Here is a 13,663-nt window from a genome sequence, read left to right on the forward strand (position 1 = left end):
TGTGACGACCCTGATGGTAACCTGTGGTAACCCTAATCTTTCTCTGGATTGGAACTTAGTTTTTATCTTTGTTGTCTTGATGGTTGTGGCTTCAAGAAGCACAACGTCACAATAACAGCCACCACGTATGCACAGGCATTCACGCATGTCTGCACTCACACACACAAACATTTGTCACTGGACCAATGACGCCTGGTTCGTGAGTAATAATAGAGAATGTAGCCTCTCTCTGCAGTGAACATTTACTGCAGCGTATCCCTGACTGCCTCCATGATGTGAAATCTTGGATGGCAAAAAACTATCTCCAACTAAATGACAGTAAGTTTGACGTGGTCTTATTTGGCCCCCCATCTCCACCCGAGGTATAGCAAACCACCTAGGGCCCTTGGCACCTGACCTTCATGCCTGGGCAAGAAATCTTGGTTTCATTTTCGATTCAGCTTTAAAATTCAGCAAACAAACTGACTCTGTAGTGAAAGGTTGCATTCTCCAACTTAAACACTGCCAAACTGAAACCAATTGTCTCATTTCAGGACCTGAACAAAGTCATGAGTGCCTTCATTTCCTCTCGTTTGGATTATTTTAATGCTCTGTATGTGGGTAAAAGTCAGTTCTCCATATCGCGCTTGCAGTTGGTACAGAACGCTGCTGCTCGACTTCTAACTAGAAACAGACCTCATCACACCTGTACTGGCGCCCCTGCACTGGTTACCAGTCAAGTACAGATCTAAGTTTAAGGTCTTACTGTTTGTTTTTAAAGCCTTACATGGCCCGGCACCCAAAAACATCACCGAGCTCCTCCGCCCTGTCTCCAACACTAGATCTCTCAGATCCTCAGACCAGTTGCTCCTCATATGAAGCTGAAGGCACTTCCACATGCCCAGCGTTAAAAATCTCTTGATGCCAGCTGTGCCATTGTTTTCCTATGGAAGCTGGCATTGACGCTGACGTCAGGGTGCTTTTCGACTTTGGCGGCGCGTTGCGGGCTTCACCGGCGCTTTGACGCAACGCCGAAAGTTCAATGTTGTTGAACTTCGACCCCGTTTGACGCTGACCTTTCTGTGTAGAGCCAATGATTCCGCCGGCCATCAGTGCGTGCGTATAATCAGCGTTGGGTCAAGCTGACGCCGAGCTCGGCGTCTGCAAATCGGCAATCATGTGAAAGCACCCTGAGATGTGGCCAGAGAAGTGTTTTTACAGAACATGATGATGTCAGAGTGAAACTGACCTTTGACCTTTTCAATATAAAACCTCCTTAGGGGGGTGATCACACAGAACTGAGACGTTAGAGACGTGGACGCTTCAAAGACGCTTGAAACGGTGGAAGCACTTATTCAATGCGCGTTAGCTACTGGCATCTGACGCTCAAAAAGTTGAAAATATTTGTAACTTTTCAGCGTCTACGCGCGTCTAAAAAGAAGCGTCTACAAAAACGCGCGTCTAAAAAGAAGCATCTACAAAAACGGCTGTCTACAAAGATGCTTGAATGCCAGTCAGATGCGCCGTATCATAGGAAAACAATGGTTTTACTGGCGTCACGTTTCTAGCGTTTCATCTCGGTGTGATCGCTCCCTTACGCCGGATTTCCATTGGATGCGTGTCCGTTGCGGAACGGCAGCACTGGTTATCCGCTGCGTGCTCCGCCGTCCGTCAATACCCACCGGCTGCGTTTGCTGTGTGGAGCGGTACAGCTCCGCCGGAAGACATCTTGGTGCACTGCCAAGATTAATATCTCCTCGTCCATGGTGTTCACGGGGTGAAATGACATCTGAAAATCTCTGACCTGTTGACTTCAGGCCTGCCTCTGCCGATTATGTAGTTTTCAAGGTGTAGTGCAGGGAAATATGATCCGCCATGAACACTATGTACTTTATTTTGAAAATTAACCGGATGTTTTATTGTGTTTCTGTGCATGACTTCCTGCCCCGCACGATCTGTTCTGTGCTGAATTGCTGCGTTGTGCTCCGGCGTCCGGCAAAAATAGAAGTCCTGCGTATCTGCTGCGGAGGTGCTCCGGAGTGCCGGAGCTGAGACGGAGCCGGAACGTAGCACAGCCGCAGCCGGTGGAAACACACGCATTGACTAGAATGGAATCCTATCGGCTCCGCTGCCGTGCCGGAGCGCAGACGCAACCAACACGCATCTGATGGAAATTGGCCTTTACTTCATAACTGTATCCTATTAAACATTTTTGGCATAATTAGCGTATGAATTCTTGAGTTATAGCCAAAAAACATTTTTGTGAGGTCACAGTGACCTTTGACCTTTGAACACCAACCATTCTTGAGTCCGAGTGGATGTTCGCACCAAAGGTGAAGCATTTCCCTCAAGGTGTTCTTGGGACATCGTGTTCAGGAGAGGGAGAAGATTGCAAGGTCACAGTGACCTTGACCTTTGAATGATTGAATGACTTTTCAACAAAATAAAAATAAAACCAAAACAAACAAAACATCAACAGATATGCTCAAAAAGGAGTAGAAATAACTGTACACTACCCCCACCTCCTTCGCAGTATTTATGTCTCGTTTGAAAAGTAAAGTGTCAACAACTATCCTAAACTTATTTACAACCATTAATATAGATAAACAATAAGTCTCAGATATTATATATATAATTACATCTCAACCAAGCCCAGATAAATGAAGAACCAACCCTCTGTGTCTGCATACCACATTCATATACTGTCTCTACATCTTTTTAAAGCTCTCTATAGTTGTGACCTTTGAACTTTGACTGCCAAAGTCAAATCAGATCACTGCTGAGCACAACAGACTGTTTGTGCCAATTTTGAAGCAATTCCCTAAAGTTGTGTTTGAGATTCTGTGTTCACAAGAATGAGACTAACGAGGTCACGCTGACCTTGACCTTTTAGCCAACAGCTAATCAGTTCATCGTTGAGTCCAAGTTGATGTTTGTGTCAAATCTGAATAAATTCCCAAAGGCTTTCTTGAGATATAGCGTTCACGAGAATGGGAGAGACGTACAGATGGACAACTCGTAAACATAATGCCTTCAGTCACGGCTGCGGCCGGCGGGGAGTCATAAGACTCTCCATGCTTGGACCAGGCGGGCTGCCTGGCTTAAATTACACTGGCAGAAACCCTGAAGCTAAAAGAGAGTTAATTTTGGACTTAGATTTGCCAGGTGGCCAGAAAGATGACTCTGAATGAATGTTGCTGCTCCATATGTACGAGATGTGTAAAAAGCGGTTAGCTAACAAGTTCACTCTAACAGCTTTACAAGGTGATCACATGTCAGCGTTGTGTTCACAACTTGTTTCCACTGCCACTGTGGCCAAATAATTAAGTTTAAAGGAGCAGTCTGACATTTTACTTTCTTTCTTAAAATACAGTTAGATGAAAGGATGGACAGAACTATCAGACAGTAGTGCTGATCTTTTCCTCTGACTCTCAAGTCCGAAAAGTTGAGTTATTCCTTTAAGCTCTTTGTGCTGTGTGCTTTACATGTGTCTTATGAATGTGTGCACCTTTTTGTGCGCATATTAAGGCAGTACAGGAGGAGGTGCACATTAATAATCCTCCAGGACTGTAACATGCTCATGTTTAACCCAAACAATGTGTCATGTGACTGCAGTTGCTTCACATCCAGGTCGCAACACCTTCTCACCACAAACCAACCGCACCAGAGTTCCTTTGGAACCGGACTGAGACCACCTCTTCAAGAAGGTCTCGGTCCGGTTGTTTTGGTGTGTTCACACCTGCATGAATAAACCGCAAACGAATGTGAGTTGAGCAGCTGGAGTCTGAGAAAAAATCACTTCATTCACTGGGCCGACTGCCGGCAACTTTTAAGGTGGAACGTTAACTTGTAATGTTACTCAATGCATGAGTTGATGACGTGAATCCATCAGCACACCTTAAATTTCACTGTGACAACTTTGACCATCACTTTAGTTTTTATATGACACACACTTTTAGTAATGACTTTAAAAATATAGATTCATTTGGAGCGGATTATGTGAAGGTCATATATTCTAATCCTCACTTCCTGTGGGCTACAGCAACACTAAACCCCTGAGCTTGCCTGAGAAGGACTAAATGCACAAAGCTGCTATTTTGAAATATCCCATGGAGAGAGACTCTCACTGCAGCCTGTTCTATTTTGTTGTGAAAATGTGGGCGTGCAGCCTCGTTCTGTGGACGATAAACCAGGTGCAGACTTCCATCTGTGTCACCGCTGATGAGGAAATACAGCGAGTGCTGGACGGAGCAGTGAGTGACAACAACCCCGCCCACATTTAAGAGGACTGTCTGAACACACCGAGGGTCTAGGTACCATGTCTGAAGGCTTACTGCTGGTGGAAATGGGGCTAAAGAAATAAAATGAGATCAGAAAGGTTCCTAAATTCTGACCAACCTTTCTCGATCAGTAGTTCCGATCTTTTCCTCTAACTCTCCTGAAGTCCTAAAAGTCGAGTTATTCCTTTAATGTCTTTGTGCTGTGTGCTTAACATGTGTATTATATATGTGTGTGCCTTCCTCATGTGACCAAAGGAGACATATTATATCATGGACCCGATGTTGAACTTTTATCAATACCCTTTTGTCAATGTAAATGTATTTTCATGCCTCGGTGTGATTGTCTGTATGAAGTGTGTCTGTGTCCTGTTTAACAGTCTTCACGTCTTCTGTTCTCCTCTCCACTATTTGATGACTGTGTCTCCATGATGTATGCTGTGCAGTACAGTGTGTGTGTGTGTGTGTGTGTGTGTGTGTGGGGGGGGGGGGGGCGCATCATCATCATGCCATAAAACAGTCAATCCCGTCCACAATCGGCCCTTTTCAGGGCAAAATGAAGCTTTCATGCTCAGACAGTGAGGGCTATTGATCTCAGCTATGTAATCTAAAATGACTTCTGTGTTATTATTTCTCTCGCACTCTGTGACCCACATAGAGCATGAAATGAGTGAGTGAGTGAGTCTGTGTCTTTGGGGATGATGTGCCTCTTTTTATATCTGACCTCAGTTATGCAACACAGGTTATTCAACATGTTAAGCCAATGGGAGGGCTACACCCCGGAGTGTGTTCATGTGTGTGTTGTTGTGTCTGAGCGACTGTTAGTGTGTGTTTATCAAAATGCATTTTTTTTCTTCTGTGTCTCTTTATTTTCTGTCTTTAAATTTTTTTAAGAATCATTTGAGCTCACCAGTTTAGGATGAAAAGAGTTGAAGAGCAGAGGACAGCGGAGGAGTGGTGAGTCATGTTGTATCTGAATCTGTGATACATATATAACCACAGAGAGAGAGAGAGAGACAGACAGACAGACAGAGAGAGAGAGAGACAGAGAGAGAGAGAGCGAGAGAGAGAGTCCTGCTGTTAGATGGAGTGAATGATGTGATAGTAACCAGATCCTCCCTGGATTAGCCTCCTTCTCTCTGTAATCACTGCTGCTGCTCTCTGTGCAGCCACACCAAAGCTGCGACTCAGTGGTGACTGAAGCTGTGTCAGACATGCTGCAAGAATCTAACAACTTCATCATGTTCAGATCATATCTCGTATCTCATCTTCATACATGAAATGTCAGTTTGCCTCGTTCAGCCTCTGGTTCCTATTTCACAATAAGGACTACAACCAGATCTTTAGAGTGTGTACATTTCCTGTTGGAGCTCTGTCCTGGAAATACAAGTGTCCCAAAAGTGTGTGTGTGTAAGCAGCTACAACCATCATGGCTGAAACACAGGCTGTAAATGAGCCCAATGTTCAGCAGCTGACGTGTTAAATTCGCACTAGCAATGTTGCCTTTATTTTGTTATTTCCTTTGAACATGGAGGTGCTTTTATTTTGAAGTGACAGTAAACACAGAGGTTAAAGATGGAAATTGAAAAAGTGAACGGTGCAGTAACGTTGAGACAGAGATAAACAACATGGAAAATAAACGAGTACTAAGGACAAACGGGGAGAGTTTAATGGAGTTTAGTGCCAGACGAGAGCCAGTTCACTAAGCCCCGCCCCTTTGTGATGGTCCGACAAACTGTCGGAGTAATCATGGAGTCCGCACTGTAACTAACTGCACCCCCTGAAGAATTATCATATTTTTTGAAAAATTAAACAGTGATTCACAGGCCTGCAGGAACGCTGCTCAGCCTTGTAGCCAGTTTTCCCCAGTGGCCACTTGCGATATGGCAACGAAAAAATGCCCTGCGGCCCAAAAACCATTTTCTCCATAGACTTCCTACTTAAAAGAGACATCTGTAAAACTATTGACAGGACACATCGAACTGCAAACAAGGTCGATTATGATTCTTTCAATTGACCTATGGCTAAGTCCCGCCCTCAGACGCGATGAGCCAATCACAGTGCATATAGCCTGGACGTCCATTGAAATGCATTACAGAAAGGCAGTTTGTTCAGTTTTATGAGCTTTTCTGAGATTTGAAGTTTAAAAATGGTCAAATGGTGTGCATAGGGTACATGCAACTCTGACACAAGGTATCCTGAGAGGCTGGGCGACCAGGTGTATTTTTACACTTTAAACCACATCTCAAGCGAGAAAAGTGTCTCCTTTGGATAAAGTTGTGCGGTAACGTTAGACCACAACATCAACTCAACGTGAATAAGATTAACAATGATGTCTACATCTGTTCTAAGGTAAGTCAACATTGTGTTTGAGGCAACATATTGTCACTTTGCTGCAAAGAAATATAAAGTTATCTTTAACATCTCTAGCTAACGTTAGCTAAAGTTAGCCTAACGTTAGCTCCTAGCTGCGTTGTTCATCATGTCACCTTGTTTGCTGGGAGTTCATTAGCCTATTTTGTTCTAGTTTTGTACTTTGGTGATGGTACATCATTGTTAGCTGTTGTCCAAAGGGCTCTAGTTAAGCTAACGTTAACTTGTGGAGCTTAGCTTCATTAACTTATCTGTAATGGCAGAGATAACAAAGGTTGGCAAACGTTATGCTGAATGATTCAGTGTAAATACTGTAGCACCAAACTAACGGAGAGACACTCTTGGTAAAGATGGTAAAAAGGCCGTTATCCTTTTCTCATATTCTGAGCCAAAAACCTTAACTTCAGTGGCACTTTAACTTGTTGTCTTTGGTGACGGCAACCAGATGCGGTTCACAAGCGTACACTGTGACCTGTAAATGTTGGCTTGTAATTTAAGCTTTTCATCGACCTTCTCAACAATAAAATGATGAATATATCCCTCCAATGTGTAGTTTAGGCCCTTTTGGTTACTTCTCAATGACATCTGATCGTTATGTCCCCAAAAATCATCAGTTGCCTCCTGTGAAATGCCGTGTACTGTGACACCTGCCATAGCGCCGGCCACTGAATGTTGATAGTTTGTCCGAGTGAGTGGAGGGGGGCGTGGCTTAGCCATAAGTCAATTATGATTATGAGCAGGAACTCGAGTGGGGCCAGCGGGAGAAACACAGCTGTGCATATTCAGTGGGACACACACTGCTGAAGTAAACTCAGATGCAACAAACTTTTTTGGCGTATGCGCCGGGGGAGCAACTCCATAGGAATGAATAGGCGCCATCTTGGCTCCGGTATCTAGGTATTGTTAGAAATCTATGAGTGCTCCCGGAGCATCACTAGGCTTGGCTGTTAACTGCAAGAGGCATCACTTGTTTTTATTTTTGTTGGCAAAATGTCAGATCTCAGACTGAATATTTCTGGGCTCTCCTGTCAAGGTCCTATGACTTTATAGACACTTTCCTATGTGAACAGGTGTTCATTAACTTTAAAAATATGTTGAGCATTTTTTTCATTCTCCAATCCCAATGTCTAAGAATTAAAAGTCCATTGCTCTTTGAAAGGTGCATCATGATGCTATAATATTATCATTACACCAGTGGCATAAAATGGTCTCAAAATGGAACTGATATTGTTTAGGTCAACTATATCTAGGACGTTACATCATCCAATGACAGTAGTTACGATGAGAGTCCAAATGGTGAGCATGTTTTTTGACATTCACTTGATTAAGAAGGAAAAAGTGTTGTTAATCAGGATGCCCTGTAATTTAGGCACAAGCCCCTGATTTCTTCTTTGGAGGTCATCAGCAGGACGTCTCTTCACTGTCTGTATTCAGCCCTGAAAATTTAACTGCTGGAGGGTGTTTTGGCTTCGAGGCCCATGGGCATCGGTCCAGTCAGCCAGGATCAATAAGTGCTAAGTATAAGACAACCGAACATCGTCTGGCCAAACGCTGTCTGAGAGGCCTGGTGTGTGTAACAGAGATTAGTGCTAATAAATCTCTGTCTGCATACTGTATCTTAAGATATACAGTTTGTGATAGATGGGATACTTCAGTTCTGTCAGACTGATCATTTTTATAATTTATCACATAAACTCCATTTCAAATTCTTCTCACCTTCATCTTATCATTTCATTACTGTACAGTATCAGTGTAGGCCTTTGGGTTTTTGGACTTTCGAGGTCTCCACAGGTCCAGTCAGGGAACGTGTCCGAATTACACTCATCTTGTTGGGTGGCATCTTGTTTTACTGCCACTGGTCTCAGGTCTGTATGTCAATGTGTGTAATGTTCAGGTATATCTTAATGCCATAACCACCACAGAAACTATTTTCCATTAGTTAGTCTGTGACTGCCAGCAGAGATTCAGGCGTCGGTAGTGGGGCTGCATCGAGGCTTTTACACTGTGCGCTCCGAAAGTGGAAGAAGGCAAAGTTCAAACTAATTTGACCACAAGCCAAACACTGGATCGGAAAGGTAAACCGAATTGTACCAAGTGTCCCACCATTGACGCAATGTCTTAACAGACCGAGCGTCTGTTAATATTTTGTCCATATTTAATCCATCCAACTCTGCACTTGTGTTGTGTCATGTAAACAAACCACTCAGCTATCAGCTGTGTGCTTGAGATCATACAGGAGATGTGTTTGTAACGTTACTTTTTCAAAGAGGAGACATGTTTTATGTTGTGATATTTACTGGAAATAACATAAAACATAGTCAACAACATGCAGCTCAGTGTGTTATTAGCCATTGTCATATAGCTTACCAGAAACGTCCAGCTCCCTGGTGATCTCTCTTCATCCAGCTGCTGCTGTCTTTAGGTTTCTGTAATGAAATAAGAAGGTATCGATAAGTCCTTATGTCAACTCCATGAATCAGCCGATAGAAACACAGCATCCAATGAAAATTTAGCTCAAAACAATGCTTGATAATCCAAATTGTTGTCATAGGTACAGTTTTAGTTTTCTTGAGAGACTGTCATGTTTCCTTGTCACCCCAAAAATCACATGAACTTTCTAGAAAACTAACACAGCTTTTACTGCTCTGCCCCTCCAAACGTCTACTTAAGTTTGATCTCCTTCATGTTGCTGACAGCGACCTGGGCTCGGTGGTAATGTGCACACATCCTGTCAGAAACTAGTGGCTCCATTTGTTCATTAATAAACATATTGTTATGTTAATCTAACTGCTATGCTGTGACGCCATCAGCACAGGTTGCTCATGTAGGCTACTTTTTAATTTGCCAGAACGTGTCGTAATAACAAATGCTGGTTCAGCTGAATTGCATTAAATAAAACTGGTTTAAGCTCGCACACCAGACTGGACCGGCTACACCAGAAACTTAATCTTAACTTAGGTCCTGTTTACACGACAACAATTTCAACTGAAAACAGTCAACTTTAGTTGCGTTTTGGCCGATCGTTTACACGACAGCGGCGTTTGGGTGCCTGAAAATGCAACGTTTTGAAAACGGGTTCCAGAGTGCAATTTTTTGGAAACAGCACCGTCTCCATTGTCATGTAAACTTGCAATATGCAGTTCCTCTGAAAACGGAGACTTTTCACACATGCGCATTACGCGCAAGAAAGTCGACCATCACAACAACAATGGTGGACTCCCGAGCTCTGCTTGTGCTGCTCACCCTGTTGAATTTATCAGCGCTTCCCCATCATAGTGTAGATTTACTGTAGCAACTCCACCTCGTCGTCTGTTCAGACAAACATTCGTGAATGTAGAAGGAAGCGTAAGCGTCACACCGCCAACTACTGGCCTGACATGTATACTGCAGCGTTTTTGGTCATTTTTTGAATCCATGTGCACAGTGATTGTTTTCAAAACATCGTCTAAACGCAGAACTTTTTTCAAAACGAAACTGAGAAACGATTCTGTTTTCGTGTAAACATGGCCTTAACTCTAGCATCGACAGCAGAGGGTAAAAATGATTTTCACAAAGTTTCTCCACAGCCTACAAAAGACTACAGTGATTGATGTCAACAGAACGGCCAACAAACGTTCATTAACCTCGATTCAAAACTTTCTCTGAAACTATTAATTCGACTATGAAGTCTTGATATTCGGCTAACTGTTTGTATCCATGGTCTAACACAGTCAGTTTTATCATATCTCCACACATGGATGTTAACTTTATTTTATCACGTACCATCATAGCTAAGTTTTACAGTTTTAAAAGGTTATAAAAAGCAGCTGAGATTCTATTATTTTACACTGATATATGCATTGATGAAAAACGTAGATGAAGCTGAGTTAGCACACACAGACAAGCTTTTATTATTACAAGTTTTCATTTTGATTTTGGTATATCAACTCTCACTGGTGGCACGGTGTTACAGTGGTTAGCACTGTTGCCTCACACAGCAAGAGGGTTTTAAACTGGTGGAGTACTCTTCACCTTCATTGGGTTCGGGTTGGTTTTCCCTCCATGAAGACCTTTCCTGGACGTTGCTTCATATACACAAGTACTAAGAAAAGAAAACCACACGTGCAGATTGGTGCTGTTGATTGTTGGAGGCTTTACAGACAGATGGGGAGTCTGTGATGGTTATCAACACTGTTATGTCGCATGAGAGTTTGGCTGAAGTCACACGTGAGTCATTAAGGTCACGAGGCGCTTATGAAACTGTGGCCCCATGAAATACTGTCAGGTGTGAAATGTTGTGAAACTGCCTGTGGGTCTGCCTGTGGCCGATAATTTGTGAAACAGCTCTGACCTGGATGGCTGAAAATCTTCACTGCCGGACTTCGCTGGATGTTCCCACGACCCCTTTTATACACCGAAGTCCTTATGTAACAGGACCGCCGTCACATCCAGATACACAGGAGCTTAAATCTGACATTCAACATCAGACTGACGATCAAAATACTTTTTCTACTCAGTAGGATATACCTTTCCATGATTCTGAAACATTTCCTCCATACTGTTCACTTGTTGGGATGTGTGATGTGTAAAATCACTCTTACCCATGAGGCCAATCACCACCTTCATAATAGCGCCTGTGATTATGCCAGTGCCACATATGTAGCCACATCACCATCACACCTGTAATGAGGATGAAGACCTCCCCTGTGGTTGTTGCTGCAATAGCGACGCATTACTTCATTTCTCAATTTCATCACATGAACTGCATGTGTGACTCCATTTCTCCATATGTGAGCATGTCTGGCATCCTTTGGGAGACGGGACTGTCAAGCACGCAGAAATCGTGGCTTTAACTATAAATACTGCTGATGTCCCATATTTCAGGTGAACAAACAACAGTCAGCTTACAGTGCTGGTTCCAGCGCTCTACTTATCAGATTAGTCAAGTTTAAGTCTCTCAGATGGGAACTGAGTCCCATCATCCCTTTCAGGGTTTGTTTTTCTGCACAATTTCAATCACACAGGGACTACACCACCATGTGTGTGTGTACATGTGTGTGTGTGTTCATGTATGTCTGTAACGCTCATCAGTATTCATCTGCCAGAAATATGCATTTTTAGAATGGGCAGTCGTCTGGCTGTAAAAGTAAGATAACACGAATACTGCACCTTTATGAAAGAGACTGAAAGGGGACAAATCTTTAAGCACTTGACCCTCTGCCCTGCTAAAGAAAATAGCTAAGTATGTAATTTAAAAGTGTGAAACGTGATTGCATGTTTTTTAGCGGTAAAACCACTTGCAAAACCATTTTGAGATTTTCCCCGTGCCTAGATAAGGAGACTTTGAAGAAGCAATTTCATGTGATGTTAGTCCAAATCCATTCCCCCGAAGCCTTTAAGCTGGGGCTGAAATCTCGCTGGTGTGAGGAGTTTGTGTCTTACTGATCGGCTAAGCCCTGCACCTCTTTAGCTGCCACCATTCACTGTAGCTCTCCCTTATTGCGACACACTTTAGCCTCGCACGAGTCAGAAGTCAGAGCGGTAAACGGCGGCAGCGAGACAGGTTCACACTGAGCTGTGAGGTTCTGAGAGGCGAGGAAAGTTGTGTGATTATTTTCTGATAAAGTTTTTAAGGAGGAAAATGTAACAGAGTCGAAACAGAGCGATAGCCTTTAGCTGCAAACAAATCAGAAAGCATAAGAGATGAGGGGAGTGAAAACAAAAAGAAACAGATGATTGAATCAGCATCAGAAGCAGCCGTGCGCGCTAAATATTCCATACGGTCCAATAACATTTGTTGATCCCTCTCTCTGAATCGTCAGATCTGTGCGTATCCCTCACAGGAGTTTCCCATACTTTTAATTACCAGCTTGTCTGCTGCCAGAAGAAGAACACGCCTGCTCGACGCTCTCTCCAGCTTTTATTCCACACTCTGTGATTCTCACCAAACTCACCATCCCTGCTCTCCTTTGCCTTTCTGTCTTGTTTTTTAATCTCTATCACTTTGCTCTTGTCTTTCTTCCCGATGACACGACGCCAATAAGAACTACAATTACCGCCTCGCAGCTGTGTGCCTCTGCGAACCAGTCAAGCTGCACTTGAGTTTTTATGTCTGTGAAAACACGAAGGCGTCAGACACACTTTCCCCGCCAGCTCAGATCTTTGTTTCAAGGTGAACACACACGATTAGTGTCACCCATTCACTGTCTCTCCTTCTGTTCCTGAGATAAGCTTTAAATAATGGCCAGTGTTTTCTGCAGATCATGATGATGTCACAGTGAATGACCTTTGTCCTTTTGGATATAAAATGTCATCACTTCATTATTTTAACCTGTCACAAGTTTTGTCATAATTAGCATATATATATATATATATATATATATATATATGAATTCTTGAGCTACAGCCAAACCCATGTTTTGTAAGCTCACGGTGACTTTTGACCTTTGACCACCCTCTTCTAATCTGGTTATTCTTGAGTCCAAGTAACCATTTGCGCCAAATTTGAGGAAACTCCTTCAACTTGTTCTCTAGGTATCGCATTCATGAGAATGCAACAGACCCTGTTATAGGTAACCTGACCTTTTACCTCAGTTCGTCATTGAGTTCAAGTGGACATTTGTGCCCAACTGGAAGAATTCCCTCAAGGTGTTCTTCAGATACTGCATTAGCGAGAATGAGATGGATCCAAGGTCACAGTGACCTTGACTTGTGACCACCAAAATCCAATCACTTAATTGTTGAGTGCAAGTGGACGCTTGTGCCAAATCTGAGGAAATTCCCTCAAGGCCTTGTTGAGATATTGTATTCATAAGAATGAGATGTATGCAAGGCCACAGCAACCTTGACCTTTGACCACTGAACCTGAGTGGATGTTTGTGCCAAATTTGAAGACATTCCCTCAAGTTGTTTTTGAGTTATTGCATGCACGAGAATGAGATGGATGCAAGACTGACCTCAACCTGTGACCACCAAAATCTAATCGGTTGAGTCCAAGTACGCGTTTGTGCCAAATCTGAGGAACTTCCCTCAAGGCCTTCTTGAGATATTGTGTA

General features: G+C 43.1%; 1 long non-coding RNA gene across 1 annotated transcript in view; it reads right to left on the reverse strand.

Moving 5' to 3' along the window:
- The window catches only part of LOC125904642 (uncharacterized), a 56,020-nt gene extending 46,962 nt beyond the window's left edge, over nt 1–9,058 (reverse strand). Inside the window, exon 1 of the long non-coding RNA XR_007451515.1 lies at nt 8,997–9,058. This is a non-coding gene — a long non-coding RNA (uncharacterized LOC125904642). The remainder of the gene's footprint in view (nt 1–8,996) is intronic.
- Nucleotides 9,059–13,663: the final 4,605 nt, after the last annotated feature.

The sequence above is a fragment of the Epinephelus fuscoguttatus genome, linkage group LG17, assembly GCF_011397635.1.
Source record: "Epinephelus fuscoguttatus linkage group LG17, E.fuscoguttatus.final_Chr_v1".
Lineage (NCBI taxonomy): Eukaryota > Metazoa > Chordata > Actinopteri > Perciformes > Serranidae > Epinephelus > Epinephelus fuscoguttatus.